The following is a 10,680-nucleotide window of genomic DNA, read 5'->3' as shown; positions in this document are numbered from 1 at the left end:
TACTGAATGATAATTAGCTGTCTCTAGTAAAAGTGATGTGCTTCCTTTCCATTGTACTTACATGAAACCATGATTTTTGACAAACAAGTGGAGTGTGAACATCATAGTTTTGACGCAATCACTTAACAAGGTGGGTGGGGTTTTTGCACTATTTATGAGATTTTTAAATAAATACTTCAAAAAGAAAGGCTTTGATAGACATCAAGTAAAACTTCAATTGTTGCTTCTGCGTTAGCTCTGTGTCATTCAAAGCATCTCTTACAAAATGGACTGTATTTCTAAACGGAGATTGTAAATCTTAACACGTAAATTCTAGAATTTTCCCCAAGTATGAGGCACATTGTTGCAATTTTATTTCCTCCATATACCATAAACCTTTTTCAGCAGAGGCAAAAAAATAAAAGATGTTGATAACAAGAACAGTAATTCCTGAAATTACATTCAATTTTTTTGGTAGACCGTCATCTGTGGATTGCTGGGAAGAGAGCCCTAGCATTCTTTAATGGTGATGTTTTGGGGTATCTTTAAATAAATTCTTACAGATTTGAGAATAAATTTTTTATGTTACATTTTTGGAAAACATATACACTTTTTAATACATCTGTATGTCACTCATTGATGACTTTGGGAATATATTAACAAGACCCTTAAACAAACAATGCTTTAGTTAATAGTGGACAATGTAGCAATAGGAGAAAAAAATATGTCCTCCATTTCTTTTTGTTTTGCAATATTTAAGCTTCCATCGAGTTCTCATCCATGAAGGTGCTGGCTTGGAGGCAGCTGCAATACTGGTAAGAGCAATCTTTTACTTAGATTAATATAATTGAAGATAATGCTCTGTTTATGTACCATTTTGTTACAAAATATGTGGAGGCTGTGTAATTCACATAGGCATGGATTTAAAATAATAAAACATTGAATCATGAGATTTCAATGGTAGTAGTGTTCTTGTGTCAGTCCCCACCTCATACCTAAACTGATTTGCAATTGGAGTGACTCATTGACCTTTATAGTCCAATGTATTTGAGCAGTATTTTTGCTTTTTTTTCAATACGGAAGTAACACTCGTGCCATTAAATTTTTTTTTTTCCAAAATAAGGTAAAAGAAGGTGAGAAATACAACATTTCAGTGGTCTCTTACCTTCTTTTGGCGGTTTCTCACCTTCATTGTTTTTCAACATAACATAACATAACCTTTAACCTATTTCTTTTGCAGATGCACCATGACACTGTCCTTTACTAATTTCTGCTATTAGGGGACAATACCAGTTCTGAAAGGAGAACAGTTCTGGTACATGATATGTTACAAAAGGAAGACCTCATGATCTAGCTGAGTCAGAAATATGCCAAATGACTAATGTTACTTTACAATTGAACAGATGACTCTTGCTGTGAAGTGGGTCATTAACATAATAAAATATGACTGGAATTCACTTTGGCCACTAATCAAGCTCACTTGAAGTGAATAATTACTAATAAGGAAGAGACTCTCAGGTGTTTCCTTTGTAAGCAAGATCCCAGTTACAGCTCATACTGTCATGGTGGGCATCACTACCTCACTGGTGAAAGCAAATTAATAAATACTACTAAAGATTCAGTCTATCAGGTATCATTTTCAAGAGGACATCATGAAAGAGTAGACTCTTTGTTAGAAGCTCCTGTATATATACATTCAGTTTCTTTGTTGATTCAGAAGTACCTTCCCAAGAAATAAAATAATATGACTTGAAGCCGTTTGCTTTCTGGGTCCTCCCTGCATGGAGTTTGCGTGTTCTCCCCGTGTCTGCGTGGGTTCCCTCTGGGTACTCTGGTTTCCTCCCACAGTCCAAAGACATACAGGTTAGGTGCATTGACAATTCTAAATTGTTCCTAGTGTGTGCTTGGTGTGTGCGTGCCTCGTGGTTGGCTGGTGCCCTGTCCGGGGTTTGTTTCCTGCCTTGCGCCCTGTGTTGGCTGGGATTGGCTCCAGCAGACCCCTGTGACCCTGTAGTTAGAATATAGCGGGTTGGATAATGGATGGATGGATGGATGGAGTTGACGCTTGAAGTGTTCTCCTTAAACATTTAACCTAGCTGGATGACCAAGAAGGCAGTTGGCATTACTGAAAAAAAAAACAGAGAAAGAAACAAAAATCTGTCTATGATATAAAATTAAGCAGGTTCTTTTTTTTAATGAAATTGATTGGTCGGTAGACACAGTCCTATTGTGTTGTTCTCCATCTATATATATATATATATATATATTGGGATGGACACCAACAGAATGTAAGGACTAGAGGATTGAGCATTGGTGAGGAAATAACTCCGCTAAAATGTTAGAGAGCAGCCATCTTGGGTGACTGTGGTACCACAGATGCCTGCAGGCCATGCCAGGAGCAGGAGTTTGTTGCAGCCTTGTTGGGTTCCGCGGGGGCCGCCAGGGGGAGCTGCAGAGCCCTTCTAGTGGACTTCCTGCACACCTGGGAGTGATTCTAGGTAAAACTGATGAGCCACCTGGAATCTATCCTGAATAAAAGGAGCCACCGCACTCCATTTTTTTTTCGGAGCCAGAGTCGGGAGGAGGTGGACGAAGCTTGCCTGGGAAGGAGTGGAGGTGGAAGGACAATGAAAAGAACTATAAGGAGGAAAGGCTTCTGAACTGGACTTTTTGTACTTTGGTACTTTTGTGCTTTCCTTTGTGTGCTGTGCTCTGTAGTGGGAAGCAAAGAAAAAGCCCTGCCCAACTTAAATAAACCGTGTGCTGTGTGGCAAACTTGTGTCCTGCCTCTCTGTGTCTGGTTAGGGTGGCCGTATGCACCCTTGGGCTTCACTATATATACAGGTATATATATATATATATATATATATATATATATATATATATATATATATATATATATATATATATATATATGTTTTTAGATGAGTTTCTCCAACTTCTGAAAAACTGGGTGTTTGGATACTCTAAATTCTCTCTATGAGTGTGGTCTGTCAAAGCTTTGCAGCCCGCCCAGGTTTTATGCTTGGGTGGTCGCCTTGATGCCAGGATAGGCCCTAACACCACCAACAGTGTTTTGGACTAAGTGGGTTTAGGTCACAGGTGAAAAACACTGAATTATACTGGGTGCTGAGGGGCAAAAATAAATAATCTAATGTGGAGGTGTTTTTGGTTAGAAATGCTTATAAATAATATTACTGTTGGACTCAAACACAAGTTATTATATATGACACAGAAGTTCATTCAGGGGCTTTTATTTTCACAGGATAGTTATATAGGTAGGAGTCTATAGTTTGACTCATTTTGAAAATAAAATGCCCTCTGATGTTCAAAGATCCATTAATCCTCACTCCAATTCATACAATTGAAACCAAACAGTTCTATAATAATATACATTCCAGTATTTTCTGTACGGGCAGCATGGTGTTCAGTGTTAAAGGAATTTAGAGGTCACAGGTGAAACATACACAAACGAAAGAACAGCACCTCAGTTATCTTGGGGCCTAATTTCTGCATAACAGAATATTGTCCTTTGTAACACAATTATTCTAATGCATCTAAATTATTATGTGTATAAATAATATACTTTAATATTGACCCCAGCTCTCCTCACCTGTGGAGAAGTTTTTACAAACCTTGCATCAGTTGGTTTTATTGGTTCTGTGAGGAAAGTAGAATTTGAGCAAAAAAAAAAAAAAAAGGTTTTCACAATAATGGCAGGCATTTTGACTTATTTTTTTGCAGTTGCACCCATTATTATTTCTCTTACATTGGGAAAAATGTTATTGACATGGATAGATATATACGAAGTGTGACAATTTAATCTCCAGAATGAACCTGCAGAATAAATATGTATGTATCTGTGCACTGTCACCTTCAAAGTATTTTTTTTTTATAGCCAGGAATTTACTTAGAGAAGGTTGCCACTGCTTGAAACATACCTGGAACACCCTTAAGTTACTTTGTCATATTATGCTGGATGTCCGACATGTCTGAAAATCTTCATCCCTTCATGGCGCAAGGGGTTAAGTCAGGGGAATGTGGTTGATTTCGTAGTCAGGAAGTCACAAACACAGCGCATCGTACCTTGCGGCATTGTCATGTTGGATGATCCACTTCTGGCAGTGTTGTTCACATCTTCATACCTCTCCTTGAACCTCTTATGACACTCAAAGACAGTTGACATCTTCATAGCATCCTCATAACACTTCATGTTTAACAACTCCGTTTCAGTAGCACGTTCTAGCATATTATATGGCTGTTCCTGGAATTCATTTGTCACACCTCGTTATAATAGCAGGCTATTTATCTATGTAAGTACTTAACTGATTAAAACTAATTTAGAATAACATTTTAAGATGCATAATCCCATAGATATAGTTAATAAATTGAATAATAATTACACAGGACAATACTGCTGTAAATGGCTTTTGTGTCTTATAATTACCCAAACATACAGTATATTGTAGAACACATTCATACACTACTAACCTACATTGGACACATTTAAAATCAACTGCATAACAATCAAGTTTTAGAAATATGGAAGAAATGCAGAGTGCCTGAAGAATACCCAGAAAAAGCACAGTGAGAATATGCAGATGCTACTAGACGGTGACTAAGCTGACACTCAAACTTTAGTTCCTGGTAATGTGTTTCAGTGCTTGCAACTGCATGAATGTTTTGCCCTTTGGAAATTACATTATTACAATTTGTTTAAAATGCCTTGTTTCATTTAATTTTTCACTGTAAAATATTATGAGAAAGGAAAAAAGTGACCTTGTGATTTATGCCGCCAACTCACAAAGTAAAAATAACCTCAAGAACCTCGGGTTCATTTCATGAAACATTGAATTGTTTATTTTAATAAAATCACATTTTTAGCAAAAATTACCCACAATTCTATTATAACAAAAATATATGACAACATATTTCATATGGCTTCACATCCACACATGCTCACACGCGCCCACTCACGCATATACAGAGAATATCACCATACTGTAAACATCAAACAATAATTTTTCAGTACATTTACGCATTCAGACTTTTGTAGATTTGAAAATGTTTGTAAGTCCATTACATTGAACTTAAGTGTACTGTGCTGTTTGCTTTGGGACAGCATTTGTAAGACACACTGGAAAAAATGTGCTTGCTTCACGTTCATAAATGTTAAGGTATACCTTAACCTCTGTAATTGTACAGTAGATGCTGTAGGTGTTAACCCAGCAGAACAAATGATTCTGTACATAAATTTTCATTTTATGATCCACTGTCTTTTTAAAACAATTACATTTAGCTTTAAAGTATCATTTTGGTCAGTGAAAGATATTACATGCTTAAAAAAATTGGATTCAATACTTTTTGTTATCTGGATGATTATTGTTTAAATCCCTTCATACATTTGTTAATGTTTATAATACATTCTAAGTTGAATCATAAACTTTTTTTATTAGTCAGTATTTGATTATACCCTTTTTATCATGTTTTATTCAGAAAACAAGCGTGTTTTACTTTGTTAACCAAACTGGATCATTCTTTTGTACTGGTGCCCCCAGAATTATTTTTTGCTTTGCACTTGATCATAGTGGGATAGGCTGGCCCCAATCTTCCCAGAATAATACACTGGAATAAATTGTTTCAAAAAATGAATGATTGGGTAATTTGCTTTTGTGTTGGAGAGATGGAATGGTCTAGTATTAATGTTCCTTAAATCAACACTGCCACACTAGCAGCACAACCTAGTTCTCATTTGTGATTATTTTCACAAAATGCACAGTAGACACTCTTTAGCTAATATGAATAAAGTCAAACAAATAAAATATTAAAACACTGTGCTGATTTTACAGTTCCAGTTTGTGGTTTACTACCTCCAATTCACCCAGCTACATACAGGATATGAGAGTGTTTCTCAGCCTCGATCCTGGGGGCACAATGTGCCTGCAGATTTTGTTCCAACCAGATTCCTAATCAGTGACAACACCTGATCACACTAATCTCATTTAATTAGCCAGTATTATTTTTATTTTATTCTACATTCAGAAAAGCACAGCAGCATGATTTTTACATTTATAAGACATTTAGAAATATTTCTGCTTTTGCTATAGATTTAAATGCTCTTTTGTTGATTTCAGTATATTTCTGCCCTTTCTCTGTGTTCTCTGTGCAGTTTTTCCCCTTCGTTGTATCTTATTAATGACAATTAAAACTGAGCAGAGTAGACACGCTGGCAAACAACACAGAATAATTTAAGGGTGCAACTACTTTAGCATCAGACCCACTAATTAATAAATAATGAATTAATTAAACAATTAGAACACCTAGAAAAGTAGAATGAAAATCAAGATGAAAATATCTCTAAAAAGAAAAAAATACATTTTCCCCATATAACTGCTTGGTACATTTTAATATATATATATATATATATATATATATATATATATATATATATATATATATATATATATATATATATATATATTTTAACCATACTTAGTTTTCTAATTTCTATATTGTTCCCAAAACAGAAAACTTGGGAAATAATACAACACTTAATTAGCCCAGGAGTACAATTAAAAACAGAAGCTGTTTGGAACAAAAACTTGCAGCCACAGTGTGCCCCCAGGACCGAGGTTGGGAAACACTGGTATATGAGATAGTCAAAAAATTATAAATAGTTTTTATTATGATGCCTCACACATCACAAATTTCAAAATCACACTTTTCATTTGCAATCATTAACATGATCATTTTTGATCGGGGAGTCCCACCAATATTCTCCCATACATCACCACTCTGTCATTCTTTTTCATGGTTTTTGTTGCTAATTTTGCAACGAGGAGCCTCCCTATCTCTCTTCTTGTTTGTTTGACACTACAGTAGAGTACTCCTCTTTATACTAAATGTATAGAATTTTCAAAAAAACTAAATAAGTAATGATTCCTGTGTTCAGTGAAACCTGGGATTTTGCTTCTAAAGCTGTTGAAAGTTATATTGTTAGTTTATTCAAAAAGTGGACATATTCATTTGGACTTGGTAATCAAAATCTGAAATGTGTATTCTTGAGTTCACCATCCATCAAGTTAAACTTGCAGTTTTTAAATTTAATTGATTTGTTACAGGGTTGTAAAGAAGCAGAGGCTTTCCATCAGTGGAACGGACAACAGTCTATAATTAGTCCTCCTTGATGTCCCTGTAGTTAAGTTAGGAGCAAAAGAAATACACAAGTACAATGTGTTTTGGTTAATACGGTGCTGTCATATTTTTCTTAATCTAGAATGACTGACATATTATAATAATTTATTTTTTAATAAATACAGGATTCAAAGTTTTATTCAAAGCTATATCTTGTTGTCAATAAAAATGGCAGACTGAATTTTTGTATCTGTCATTTGGAGGACATTCAAGGTGGTTTCAGCAAGTTAACATGGATAAAATATGAAGATATTTTGTTGTTTTTTTTCCTCAGTGTGATATGGAGAGATATCCTGCAGTAATCCCTAGCTGTCAGCGGCCAATAGAATTCTTTCAGATTTCAATCAATTGGTTGTAAGAATGAAATGGCCTTAAACAATATATTTAAAATGCATTTACTCATAAAAAGACCATTGTGATTTTGTTAACTGTTAAATGTTTTCTAAAAAGCAATACCTCTGCACATACAGTAAAGTTTAAAATAATGACAGATGTTAGGGCATTTCACATCTGTCTCTAGCAGATTTTACAGCAGTCTCATTGAGAATGTTTTAAGATTATTTTATTAGCTAATCTAGCTAAATCTTTTAACAATAGGATATTAAATTCAATCGATATATAAATGATTTTTCCAAAGTGCAAAATGTTCTTTAACAAATACAGTACTAGTTTGGAAAGAGCTTGACTTCCATATTTTTCATTCTTGATTCCAAAAATAACACATAATAATATTCTTTACTTAAGACATGGTGTGGTATGTATCTCTTGCTCCAATATTTTACCAAAACAGTAGTGTATATTATATTTTATTAGTTGGTCCAAATACAGTTTATATACATACATATATATATATATATGTGTGTGTGTGTGTGCGTATATATATCTATGTATATAAGAAGCTGTGATTTGGCTGTTTAAAACTTGAAAACTATTTTAATGATTACAAATATTCCAGAAATATCAGCTTAGGCAAGGAGAACAATGACCATATATATAAATTACTTTTAAAAAAATGACCACCACATTCATTCGTTTTCAAAAGGGCAAGGAAAGGCTATTTTTTAACATGTTTGAAAAAACATATTTTCAGATATTCAGTTGCCGTTAGATTCTAGACAATGATTGTAAAAATACAGAGACTATATCAAACATAACAGACAAATCTGATATTGGTACTGTATAAATTACATAGGCTGAAAGACACTAGCAGATAAATATAATCGGCAAGACAAACATTTCTGTTAGCCAGTTTCTGAACAACCAAGTTAGAGTTTCTGCAAGTACTCTCTCTTTCTCTGTGTGTGTATGTATATATATATATGTATACACACACACACACACACAGAGGTCTTTAACAGGTGACAATCTAATATATACATTAAATAATTTTCAAAGCTGCCAAAAATTTCACTCAAAAGTTTTTAGTCATCATAGAATGCTACGTTTTCATTTTATTTTCACTGTACAAGCTTTTTCACAAACAACGTAGTAAAATGAAGGTGGAACTTAAAAAAAAAAACATTGATTGCAAGATGTCTATTTCTCTTTTCAATACCTGCAATTCTACCTTTTTATTTGTTTCAGCTCTTGCTCTTTTTGATTGTTGATTTTCAGCAGTTACACAGTAAAACCTCTTTATCATTTTAAACAGTTACTATTCTATTGTGATGCACTGGAAACTGGTTTCTAACAGTCAATGCTTGAATAAAGTGATTCATTAACTGAATAACAGAAAGGAAATGCAGGCTGAAACCAGGACACAAAGTCTTTGAGTTGTCTTGTTACCCTGTCAAGTTCTAACTGAATGTAGTTCATACACATTTGAAATTTAATTGAGGAATCAGTAATGCTTATGATAATGGGGTAAAAACATATAGGGCAATAAAAAGGCATTTATTTACTATTCTATTTAAAAGAGCACTGTACTGGTTGATTATTTTTCTGCATATCTGCATATTGTGAAGTGTGGGTGTGAATGTAAAGAGAGAGAGAGACAGACAGAGTACATAATACGCATTAGAGATCATGGCACAGAAAAAAAACAAAACAGTGTTCTGTTCTTTTCTGTCTATTAAATACTCTGTATCGCCTTGTTATATGAGTTACTTCTATTCCTTTTACTGTGCTTGGCTCTTGTTTATTAACAAAACAATGCCACTTTCTGAAATTATCCCTAAATTAAAAACCTGATTCCTAGCAGTACCCTTAGTTTCATGTACATACAGAAATGAGCAGCATCACTTGGTAGTGCAGTGGAAATTATATTTTTTGTGCTTTCACATCCAATTTTAGTTCTTGTCAGGTGAGGTGAATGCAAATTTTATCAACTAAGGCGAGTTTATTGTTTTAGTTAAAATGTGCAATACTTTCTTACATTTTAAGAAAACACGTTTTAAGAATATGTTCTTTTGTTTAGTTTTATTGTACCAACCTGACTAGTGAAATCTTCCTTATTTGTGTATAATGTGTTTAGTTTAAATCTTTCCTTCTCTACAAATTCATACAGTGGACACCAACCGTTAAAGGACAGAGGTATAGCTTTTACACTGACCTCAAAATACCTGTGCTTTTCATGTCACACTTTAATATTGGCCTAGTAGATCCTAATATTGGAATGGTTGTCCCGGCTTGACTATAGCAATGTAACACATTTCCTTTTATGTTTGTATTTTAAGGATTCCATACTTCTTAAGTCACAGCTAAATTCTGTGCTTTACCATAAAAAATTTTAATTTAATTTTTAGATACTAGATGGATTATGGGTTATCCTCCAGGGGCTCCAGTTTCCTCTCATAGTCTAAACCTCATCCAGTGAGGTCAATGGGCAATATACATTGCTGGATTTTACCCTGTGGTATCTACTGTTGCTGGAAAACACTACTTCTTTCAGTAATCTTATAGATCAGCAATAAAACTAGATAATAATAATAATTAAATACATTTATATAGTGTTTTTTTTTGCTACTTAAAACACTTTACATAGACAGAGGGGAACCACTTCAAACATCACCACCTGGACGATCTGACAGCAGCCATTTTTGAGCCAATAAGCTCATCACGTATTAGGTGATGAAGGAGTGAAAGAGAGACAGAATGGATGAGGCCAAGGTGGACAATTTAATCAGGACATTAGGATAAACTCTACTCTTTTCGAAAGATGCCCAGAGATCTTTTAATAGCCACAGAGAATCAGGACCTCAGTGTTACTTCTTATCTCATATGAAGTGAATGGATGCTTGACTTGAATTATTTCATAATTCTAATCAGGTAATATAATACTATCTAATTTTCCATCAATTGTCCTTGATAATTATACTATTTAAATATTAATATTTAAAATAGCTGTAATTAACAGGTAAACTATAACAAAACCCACTAAATAGACATAGCATGAGGAGATCTGAGAAATGTTTTCACCAGTCTATCTAAAGCAAGTATAACTCAGCTCAATGAAAAGCAATCTTTAGGGTCTGCAACTTTTTAATTATAACAGGTAAAATCTATACA

The sequence above is a fragment of the Polypterus senegalus genome, chromosome 1 (genome assembly GCF_016835505.1).
Source record: "Polypterus senegalus isolate Bchr_013 chromosome 1, ASM1683550v1, whole genome shotgun sequence".
NCBI lineage: Eukaryota > Metazoa > Chordata > Cladistia > Polypteriformes > Polypteridae > Polypterus > Polypterus senegalus.
Note: the sequence above shows the minus strand (reverse complement) of the source record.